This window comes from Phaethon lepturus, unplaced genomic scaffold (genome assembly GCF_000687285.1).
Source record: "Phaethon lepturus isolate BGI_N335 unplaced genomic scaffold, ASM68728v1 scaffold18194, whole genome shotgun sequence".
Taxonomy (NCBI): Eukaryota; Metazoa; Chordata; class Aves; order Phaethontiformes; family Phaethontidae; genus Phaethon; species Phaethon lepturus.
Genome location: NW_010535671.1, coordinates 20,865 through 32,069, shown reverse-complemented (window position 1 = coordinate 32,069; position 11,205 = coordinate 20,865).

The window sequence follows — 11,205 nt, the reverse complement described above, 5'->3', positions numbered from 1 at the left end:
AAAAAAAAAAAAAAAAGAGGTGGGGGGAGAAAGAGAGAGAGAGAGATCTGGGCTGCCCCACAAAATCCCCAATGCCAAGCCAAGAGACCAGTGCCACAGGAGGCCGTGCTGCAGCCTACTGTACCTGAGTCCCTCCCGTATGAGCCTGTCATCTGCAGACATCTCTACCCATGCTTTTAGCCCCTCCATGAGATGCTCAGTGTGGGTGTCACAACACTCTTCTTTCCCTCTTATTGCCACATGGAGATTGAGGGAAGGTGGGATGTTAAAAGGCTGGGGAATAGCTGCCATAGAAACAAGCCTGAGGTTCCTGGACACAGCAACCCGCAACTATAATCGAGGAAAATACTAGAACCAAGTGACTCTTCCATCTATTCAGAAACTAAACAGGGACATGTGTGAGTGTGCGTGTGTATACACATATATACACATTTGTATATAGACTCCCTACACACAGTGTGGGTATTATGTCTGTAAGCATATATATACACATACATACTATGTATCCATCTGCAGAGAAACTCTTCCATCCTTTTTTAAACACACTTAAAGTCAGTATTCAGCTGCTTCTACCTTCTCCCTCGTGGATCCTCAAGCAGAGATTGAGTCACAACAGTTTGAGTTTCACACAGAATTGAAAATACAGAATCTTTAAATAAGCTTAAAGTTCTTAATATATAAAAAATAGTGCTACTTTAATTACTTCTCGGCAAGACAAAGTTTGTAGACCAAGCAATATCTTTTGAAAGACCAAGAGCTGTAACTGGGGAAAAAAAAAAAAAGACAAACACAAAGGCTTGAAATACAAGCAGGAGACTGGAGAGCCATACACAAACGGACAACATCTCTCAGACATGTATCAATCCTTCACCTCGGAGAGAAAAGGGAGCTATAGTTTTGTGAGGTAAAGGGGTGAGAAAGGGGAAGCAGAGCTGATACAGTAATTTTTCTTCCTAGGAGAAAAAGAGGTAGCTGGTAATCTCTTTCCAGATGACAGAGATGCTAGTGAGGGGAAGGGAAACTTATCATGGAGCCATTAAGCCAGTATTCCCTTCTGCATTTTGGTATTTACTGGAGTTTTGAATTTATTTCCCAGGCTTATTCTTGAGAAGTGTCCTGTTCGGGGAGACTGATGTTTACCTGCAGTTCCTCTCCAAGACACCAGGGAAGCTGCTGCACTGAGATCCAGCACCTCACCTCCAGACAGAACAGGGAGGAAGACGGGCACAGTGAAAACACGTAAGAGAAGGGGGGAGTTAAACTGGAGGAAAACATTACGCATAGTTTGCAAGCTATAGAGCTGTGATGATTTCCAAAGCAGAGACTGCTTCCAGCACACCAGCAGAGTCAAAAGAAATCACAGTTGTCAACAAATGAATCTATGATGAATCTGATGCCTGGAAGGAGCCCAAGCTGCAGTAAGGGATAGGTGCTGGTAGACACCAGGAGAGGGTGTTCCCTCCACTTCTGTCCTTCAATGCAGCTCACATGGACTTGTCTACAGAGCCGGATGTGCCCTTGCATGTTTATTTGCTTTAAGTATCTCCAAGAAAAGTGACTAAAAACGGTAACATTCCCACTGGCCTCAGCTTCTGTAAATACCTGTCCTTAACATGTTCATCCAAGCTGAAATGACAGTATGTCTTTAAAAACAAACCAGCAGAAATGAGGTAATACGCTGAACTCTATCCCTTGGTCTCTGTCAGAGTGCTCTGTGCAGAAAGCAGCTTGTTCTTGAAGGAATTCAGATAGATCCCAAACAAAAAACCTCATTCAGGGAGTTTTTTGGGGAAAAACACAAACAAAAAAACCTGACAGAGTCACGTGCAAAACCGAAGTAAAATTCTGCTTTTCAAGGTAAGCACAAGAATCCATGTCTGGTCATTCTTTACTCAGCATCAGACCTGGACTTACGGTGTTTTCCAAATTTATAAAAGCCAATTAAGTACTATGCTGAAATACATTTCTTGTTTCACTTAAAGAAAAGAAGACATTCCCATTGGGATATTGCATAGAGGAGGGGCAGGAGTAGCCATGTTCCAGTTGTACTGGGCTAAGAAATAAGAGACCCAGTTTGCTTCTGGAATATTTGCTACACAGAGTATTCCTGTGTGCAAGCCTTTCCTCCTCACTAAACTGCCTGGTTGTGCCTATTTCTGCCAAAGCCCAGCATCAGAGCACTCCATCTCCAGCCTTCTTATGCCCCTAGACCAGATCCTACACTAGATCTAGGCTATGGGATTTCTTAACAAGTCAGGCAACAGACACTTATTTAGTCCGATAAATCACCCTCAATGTACAGTCAGAAAGGAGAGTTACTAGCGAGACCTGTCAAATAATAAACTTTAAACAAACTAAAACATTCAGAATTCAAAACTGAAAAGGCAAAAAACTGGAATTACTTTAATCCAGCAGCCAATTGGATTAAACTCTTTAACCACACTAGAATTAGAAAGTTTTTCGTGTGGTAAAAACTTAACAAGGGGATTTTCAGCCTCCCCAGTACATGCTTTCCTAAACAATCAATCCAGTTCTGCTTTTAAAATGTTGTGGCTCAGCTTGGCAGTAGCTCCTGTGCCTTAAAGTGCAGGTTTTCTTAGCACTAGAGAGGAATTACATGAAGCAGCAGTATTTTTCTTAGCGTACGTTTGGTGGAGGAATATACAAACTGCACTCCTACTTCAACTTTCAAAATGGGGTATTTACCATTTTAGTTCCTAGAAATGTCCACTGTTATGAAAAAAGCTGGGTTGCCTTTTTAAAAAGAAAGGGGAAAAAAAAAAAAAGAAATACCTCTTTCACTCTTTGTCTCCTGGAAGTCACGTCAAAGGGGAAGAAAAAAAAAAAAAACCCGACCAAAAAGCACTCCTATTGGATTAGATAAAAGGGGCTCACCACACTCTTACCAACTAGTCTCCAACCTGCAAAATTATTTATATTGGCAGCGATGGCAGCTGTCTCGGATCCCCAAGAAAAGCTAGCAGCTGGCATGTATGCACAAGCTGACATTTAAATAGCAAACCTGTTTTGCATATAAGGGGAGGTTCCATGTGAGCTGGACAAGCACTAGGGAAAGACTTTTAAATTATCCTAGTAATTAAACAGCGTATTTCTACCTGCATGGATTGACAGCACTGTGGAACAGATGTTGTTTCTAATGGTTATACAGTTCAGCATGCTGTCTTATTTCTTGGTCCTCTTGTCCTCTCATGCTGAGGAGGGGAAAGTTCCTCTGGTCCCAGCACTTGGACTCCCAGTAATTCCTCTCAGAGTGCTCCTGAGCTCTGGCAAGTTTGCCAAAAGAACACAGAAAATGGTTATAATTAGCCGGTGACAATGTTGTGATAATCTGACATATTCTTCTGCTGGTTCCATGCACCTCCAATCCATCAGTGTGCTGTTTGTGGATGAAGAAATGGTTTAACACAGACGCATTTAATGGTTTAATGCAGACACAGCTCCCAGCAGCCTCTGTGGAGGTGCTACCAAGGTGCAGGCCATGAGCTAACGAGGAGGATCAGGCAGAGGCACAGAGAGAGTATGAGCCTGGGGTCCCAGCTGAGGGAGAAGAGGATGGCATCACCCCTTCTCCCAGCTGTGCCCTGGCTGGCTTAGAGGCAGCACCTGCAGCTGCTGAGAGTACCCAAGCAAATGATTTCATGACTACCTTGTGCTACTGATCTAATACGCCACTGCTGCTGTCAAAGATGACGTTTCCTATCCCATTCCTGGCTCTTTCTCTTGCTTTCCCCTCTTCTCTACTGTATTTCCATTGCTGCCATTACTGCATCTTGTCTTTGAAGTGATCTGAAAAAAAGGAATATAACAATCCTGCAAACAGATCTTGCTAGTAATGAAGAAGGAGGAAGAAAAGTCTCCTCATTTGATGGCAGTGTGGTGGATCTGTGCAAGCCAAATAGGGAGTTGCAAAGGTGTAGATTTACAACCAACCAAGCAACCAACCAAGCAAATTAATGTAATGCTTCTGTATTACTATCTTTCCTCTCTGTTGAGCAACTCTGTGTCCTTTCTTGTGCCAGCACTGATGCTCATCTTACCTTGGCAAGCCATCAGAGGATGTCATTCTGGCAGAAAACTAACCCAGAAGGAAGAAAAAAAAAAAAAAAAAAAAAAAAGAGCAGTTTTCTGCTAGGTCACTGTCCTGGACTGCATCAGCAAAAGTCAGACAAGGCGCGGAAGCTGCAGTAGGAGAGGAAGTAGGAGCATGAAGCTGTTGACAGGAGGAGCAGACTCACATCTCTGACTGGCAGCTAGCCATTAGATCAAATTAGCTGCGTGGTAAAACCACACCCCATGTTTACGAACCTTGCCTAACTGGGCAAGTGAAGTATCGCCTCAACTGAGACACTCAAGAGAAGCCTAAGGGCATTTGTATCTCACTGCTTTACCTGGAATCAAACAATAGTCGATGTGAGGAAGAGTCCCTCCAGAGACAATGGCATCGATATCCAACAGATAATAACTTTTAACAGTGACTCCTGGAGAAAATCCAGAGTCAAGTAAAACAGAAGCAATTAAGGAAGGAAGGGAGACACCGAAGAGGCTGCTAAGGCGCAGTCTGCCAGAAAGCCAGACATGAACGATTGCTTTGTGGATTTCTTCACTTTTTTTTCGGCTCCCTGGCTAACAGCACTGTTACTGAGGTGGTGTCCTGAGTCACACACTTTGCTTCTGCAGCCAGACAACCAACAAATGCTCATTTGTTTAATAGGCATTGCCTTGCCCAGCTGCGGCTCAAAACTGGTTGTCCATCTCTTACAGTGGGAAGTCCCAAATGTGGCTTCTTGTAGCGGCAACGGTTCCCTGCTCTACGTTGGCAGCACACACATGGCAGAGCGGCTGTGCCTCTGGCCACCTCCCGTCACCCACCTCCCCTTCCCCACCTGCCCTTACTCTCCTCTCCTCCCCAAGCAAGACCCCCACCTTCCTCTGCAGCCAGCTGGGGTGCCCTGCCTTCCCAGGACAGGTATCAGACATGGCTGTGCAGAGGGTAACAGCCTAGGATGGCTAAAACTACTCCCAAAATGAAGAACACGCTGCCTAGTCCTGTTGTGAGGTTCACCCGGTTGAACCCCAGGGCTTGTGGCAGGACAACCACAGGGCCAACACACAGGGGCACCCTGCGGTGCTTCCCTTGCACGGTCAGTGCCAAGCGCTACCAGCATCCAAGCCTCCAGCCCTACTCCTCAGACACTAGCCCATACCGCAGTCCTCTGCCTGCAAAACAGCTTCTTTCCTGACAAAACCGCTTTTCTCCAAGCAACATGCTGTGTGCTGCAACTATTTTAGAAAACCATTCCTTGCCAACTATAAAAAATGGATGTCTCCGTGTAGACGTGCTAGGTTTGATCCCTCCTCTTTCCTTTTGCTGTAAATCAAAATCCGTGTCACCAGTGAAGTTCGAAATGGGTGTAGGTCTGAGGAGAGTCAAGCTCTTCACTTCTATTGTTCCACGCTTACTTCATTGCCCTTGTATCTCATTGTTGTAATGAAAACGTTTTTAAAAAGGTTAAAAAATGCAAATGGGGTGTGTGGGTGCATTAATAAGAGGATATAAAAATAATGCAGAAGATAATATAACGACAGAATACTGAACAATGGAGCATTTGCATTTAGAGGACCATGTTCAATTTCGGGTGCCACCTCTTAGGAAAGGTATAGCAATAGCTGCAAATGAAGGCTAAGAAAAAGAATTCAGAAGCTTAATGCTCATGAGCGTATGTGAAAAGAAATTAGTAGGAAAACAAGAGAGGTTACATGTAATGAGTGATACCTAGTCCATTAAAAATTACCAATGTATATTTGCCCCCGCAAAATGTTGAAACCTGAATCCATTGATTCCTTAAACTATTAGAAGGCAAGCCCAGCTCAGGTAATTCATTATTTTTGCTATGCTGTACAGTGTAGCAGCTGTGATCAGGCAGCTATAGTTAAAATCAAGCGGTCTTCTATGGAGTCAGGCCATGCGAGGCAGCAATTACACCGTTTTGCAAATTTTCAGTTAAAACACTATGGGCTGCTCTCCAGATGTTAGGGAATATGATACTGTTTGTGCAGAACATAAATCCTACAGACCTGGGGTCTGACTGAAAGTCTGCTCTGTCAGGAAAAAAAAAAAAAAACCAAGAAAAAGCCAAAGTAATAATAATAATAATGCAAGTAACATGCAAATGCTAATGGCAGAGGTCTTTGGGAAACAGTGTTCACTGGACAAGGAAACATTTGCTGTTTTCTTTTAATTCCAATTCCAGTTAAGGAAATGAGCTTTTGTGCACCTTTGAAGGCAGCACCTCACTATCCTTATCAGCTGTAAGAGCAGCAGGTATGAGGAGCAGGTACTCATTGGGTGCGTACCATTTCACACTCCATTGACTCTAGTTAAGTTACTTTTGATTTCCATCAGGAGGAGTAAGCAAAAAATCATGCTGCCAGTGTTTCTTTCCCAGTAAATAATAGTCTTTTACAACTTATTTCCTCTCATCGTGGAAAGAATTGGGCAAAATCCAAAAAATTACTCCTTCGACTCAAAGGGCAACACCATCACCCCATAATGGACCTGTAAGCCTTCTGACACTCTATGGTGGGTTGTGGGTTTGTCACAGGGAAGCTTCCTTACTCTGTGAGAGACAACATCCAATAAACAGCCTGCCTATGATACACATTACACCATTTTTCTATTTACATTGCCCATTTGGAAGAGAAAAAAATAAATATACTTTATTTTTGTAACACAATGAATGGCACAATCTATGGGAAGCAAAGGAAGAGAGGTGGTGAGATTTACATACAAAAAGGGGACTGCAGAAGCAGGATTTATTTAGTCCTCAAAATAGCAATACTGGGAAGGAGTCACTGGAGCAGTTTAATGACTGGAAAATGCAATAAAACCGGAGTCCCTTGCTTCACGTACTCTGCCAGTGCTGGGAAACTCAGGTAAGCAAGTCTGAAGCACAAGGCTAGCTAGATTCACCCTGGAGCTACTCTTGCAACAGAGAGAAGCCCAAATTCCAGTGCATCCCTCATTCCGGTGTCCGGCTAGCTCACAGACCAGGAGTGCACAGGTCTGATGGTGACCTTGATTAATCATTACAAGATTAATTGCTGACAGCCCTCTATGCCCGGGCTAGGCCCTCAGCTGCTGTAAAAGGACACTGACACTGGTGACCATGAAACTATGATGACTGACCTCGGATTAGTCAATGAACATTTGGCTTTCCACGGAGTAGGCTGAGCATACAGCTGCATTTTAAAAGGAGTAAGGTAATGTAGTGCCCAGTTAAAATATTTTGAGATGAACAAGGCACTTGGCAAGTTCAGTGAACTTCAAAAAGAAAAAAAATCAAGAGAAAGACTAGCATCGACTTCAGCAGGTGATACGATGCTTTTTGTAGAGTCATTCAAACTACAGGCTTCAAAGTACCGCGTGAGTTATCCAAGGACGAAGGAAAACTTGGGTATCTACAGGAATTACAGGCTTATTTGTCTTCCTTTGAAGCATTGGGCCCTAAGCTGCTCACAGAAAAGGGACATTCAAATAATAGCATGAGAGAACAGCAAATGTAAGCACAACCCAAGTAAGAAAATGAACTATTTCAAGGGCATAAATTGTAACAGACGTTTGGATGAACATATACAAAAAGCCTCAAAATAAAACCAGGCTGGCTCTGCTGTATCCACCCCAGTGCCCAGGTATGTGAATACACATGGAATTAAAAACCGGCAACCTAAAAATACTCACAAACATTTAGGTCTTTTCATCTCAAATGGCTGTAAGTAATGTAAAGCAAGAGCAGTTTCTCAGCCAGTGGGCCTTAAAAGTGCAAGCAAGTACTATTTATTCTTTCCACTTATTTGAGTTTGCAGATTTGGACCAAAGTTTCACCCAGTTGTTAAAGATTTATACAGGCGGTTTAACAATGTCCTGCCATTAAGCCTGTGGCACAAGCAGCGCAAAGGACATTCAGGGCATGTTTGTACTAACTTATCTGGGTAAAGGGAAGGCTGTTCCTTTAAATTGTTTGCTGTGACTCTGGAAACTGAGCAAACAAAGTCTGAGGGAAACTTCACTCTCAAGCAGAACTGACAGAAGGTAGAACGACTGCAGGACAGGGGTCTTCGGTAGGACGTACCCGCCTCAGGATTCACAACTGAATTGCAAACCTCTAACAACCTGGGGGAGTTTGGTCCAGACTTGTTGGACATACCTCATCCCGATGGCAAATGAGAGACTGGTTCAGCCCCAGACTGTCAGGTGAGTAAAATCCTATTCTGGGGGGATGCTGGAAGAGGAACGGTGTGCAGAAGAAACCTCAGGCCACAAACAAAGGCACAAATCCAGTGCCCAAGAAAGAACCGACTTCGCTCTACAAGCGAAGTCACACTGAAGGAGTCCTGTGCAACCCAGAGCGAGCGCAGCCGTGTTGCATTACTGGCTGACAGAGGGGAGAGGCACCATTGGCACAGCTGGGCAGGCATGAAAATCACCGCAGGGAGGAAGCCTAGTCAGAGAGGAGACCCAGCCTGCACAGAACGGGCATTAATGTGACAAAAACTAAACAGCAAACATCCCCAAAACCAACCAACCAAGCTGCGTGTCTTTTTCCAGGGGCAGGACAAGTTGCGATTTTTCCTGGCAAATGTTTAAGTGTGATTTTGCTTCAAAAAAAATATGTAAATAAAATAAAGACAGGAAATATGAAAAACAGCCTGTTTTCCTCCTAATGCCAGGCTGATCATTCCCCTTAGCCAGACCTTCCCTTCGCTCTCAGGAGACCAATTGCTGTGTATCCAGTGTAGCTGAGAACTCCATCCCAGCAATTAGGTATATTTTTAACAAAGCAAACAGGGACTCAAACCTCATAAGAACAAGCTACCTCTTGAGACATTAAACTCTTGATGGATTCAACTGTTACAGTGGAGCTGCCACTTCCAGAGCAAGTTAAAAGTAGGAAATTGCAGTAAAATAACAAAAATATTTAAAAACATTTCACTGAACTTGCAAAAAGGACTAATAGGCTGACATTCACTTTAAGAGATGGATAGAAATTTTATTCAGGTCTGATTTTCTCCAGACTTCAATTGGGACTGATAAATCCAGTCCACTTTAAGATGAACCGTAAATATAGGAGTATGTGTGAAATGACACAGTAATTGCCAGAAAAGAAGCGCCCAGAGACAAAAAAACATTGTCCCACACTGCCATAATTTGGAGAGGACATTTGCAAGACAATATAAAATGCTTTAACTATATAATTACCATTATCTGTCCCTGTGTATGTAGCCAATGCCTGGGGGTTTCACTCAAATTCTCCTTTTGGAAGTAGCTTGTTCTATGATTTCTATAGGAAATTATATCATCATTTTTACCACAATAGTGCCTGGAGGCGGTATTTCATGTTTCCAAGCAGTACCCCATGGAAGCAGCCCCATTAGATCCAAAATAAGAAAAACTGACAGGACTCAGTAAAACCTAAAACAATCTAGAAACCTTGTCTCCTCTCTGCCTTACCTTTCCTAGCCAAAATCATCTTTGAAACAGATGAAAAAACAGGTCTAGCAGATTACTCAATCCAAAAAACGTGGGCTTTGCTAGTCCAAAACGGAGCAATTCCTGAAACAAGGACCCCTTCTTAGGAGAAACTGCAGCCATCTCAAAGAGCAACAGGGACACTGAGGAACTAGGAATCTAGACAAAATGCCTGCATTTCACTTGGGGACAGAAGTGTAGGAAATATCAAATACAAAATAACCAAACAAAGAGGGACTACCCAAACTGGTTTTCCTTTAATTACAGTATTGTCCACAGCGCTTTTGAACCCGTCCAGCTATCTCATGTTATGCTCTTGCACTTACACTGAGTTTCTGCTCAAGTAATTCAGAAGAAAAAAAGACTATGGGAGAAATACAGGAGTATTCAGAAACTATAGTATATCACTCCCAGTCTAGAGATGGGGAACTAAGACCCAGGAAAATCCCTGATGTGCTCAAGATGGCCCAGGGACCCGCAGCGAAGCTGAGAAATGAAATCTGCTCTCACAGGACCCAATTCAATGCCACAGCTGTGAGATTCACTACCTGCATCCCAGCCTTGCTCCTTCTGTGCTTAAAAACTGGGAATGAAGGGGCAGGTAGCAGAGGAGGGTCACAGAAGGGTTAAAAGGAAAGGTCTGAAAGGGAAAGGTTTACTGATTTTCACAGCACGTGGGTAAAGTGAGCTACACAGTTATGGTTGAGGAGCCCATGTCACTTGTTTGACAAAAAAAAAAGACTTACTGTGGATGCACATGCAGCCAGAGAGTGCTGCAAGTGTGTCTGCTTTCCTGCAGTGCAACGCAGTCTAGGGCTGTAGCTGGCAAACTGGAGGCAAGTGTGGGGGGGAGCTTCTGGATGCGATTGCTTAAGCTCTGAGCTAGTGCCTCGGTCCTAGAACGGAAGGGACTGCTCTGCATTGGGAGCAGCTGTCCTGCAATCTTCCCGTCCCGCCAGGGTCCTCCTGTGGGGCTAAAAAGAGCCCTTCTGGAAGGGGAGTTTGCGTGACTGATGATGCTGTTTGCTGCACAGTTTCCAGAGTTACCTATTAGGTATTTTTCCTGAGTTACTAAAGACACGTGCAATCAGCGTACTAGGCTATAATAGTATCAGCTTATGTCAGGTTTGAAATTAGCTGAAATTAGCTTGATGCAGTTGACAAGGATAGCCTGGCACAGCAGCACTCCAAGCTCGCCTGGCATTTCAAACCAGTAGAAACCAGCCTAACAGGATTCTGATGTCTTACTGACTTCTGGCTCCCTTGCAGCTATGAATTTGCAAGCAGATTCACCAAACAAGCACTCCTTGGACCCTCCACCCAATAACCACTGAGGGAGGAAAAACTGAGAGCTCTACTATTCCTTGATCCACAAAATCAGCCCTCTCCTTTCCCTGCTTCTGTATGGAAGCTTTCAAATAAAAACCCCTTTGAGTTCTTACCTCTCTGCAGTTCAAATAACCACCCATGCTCATTTCTTCCATAGCAAGTCTCTCACACGCAACCAGCAAATCTAGAAATAGAAGTGGGTATCATTATATTTTTCCCTAATGGGGACACTGGGCCTGTCTGCTTACTAACAAGCCTGTCTTGAAAAGCTTCAACCAAGACTTCTGCTAACCTCCTCCTCTAAGTATCCTGGCACTACTAAACCTCTC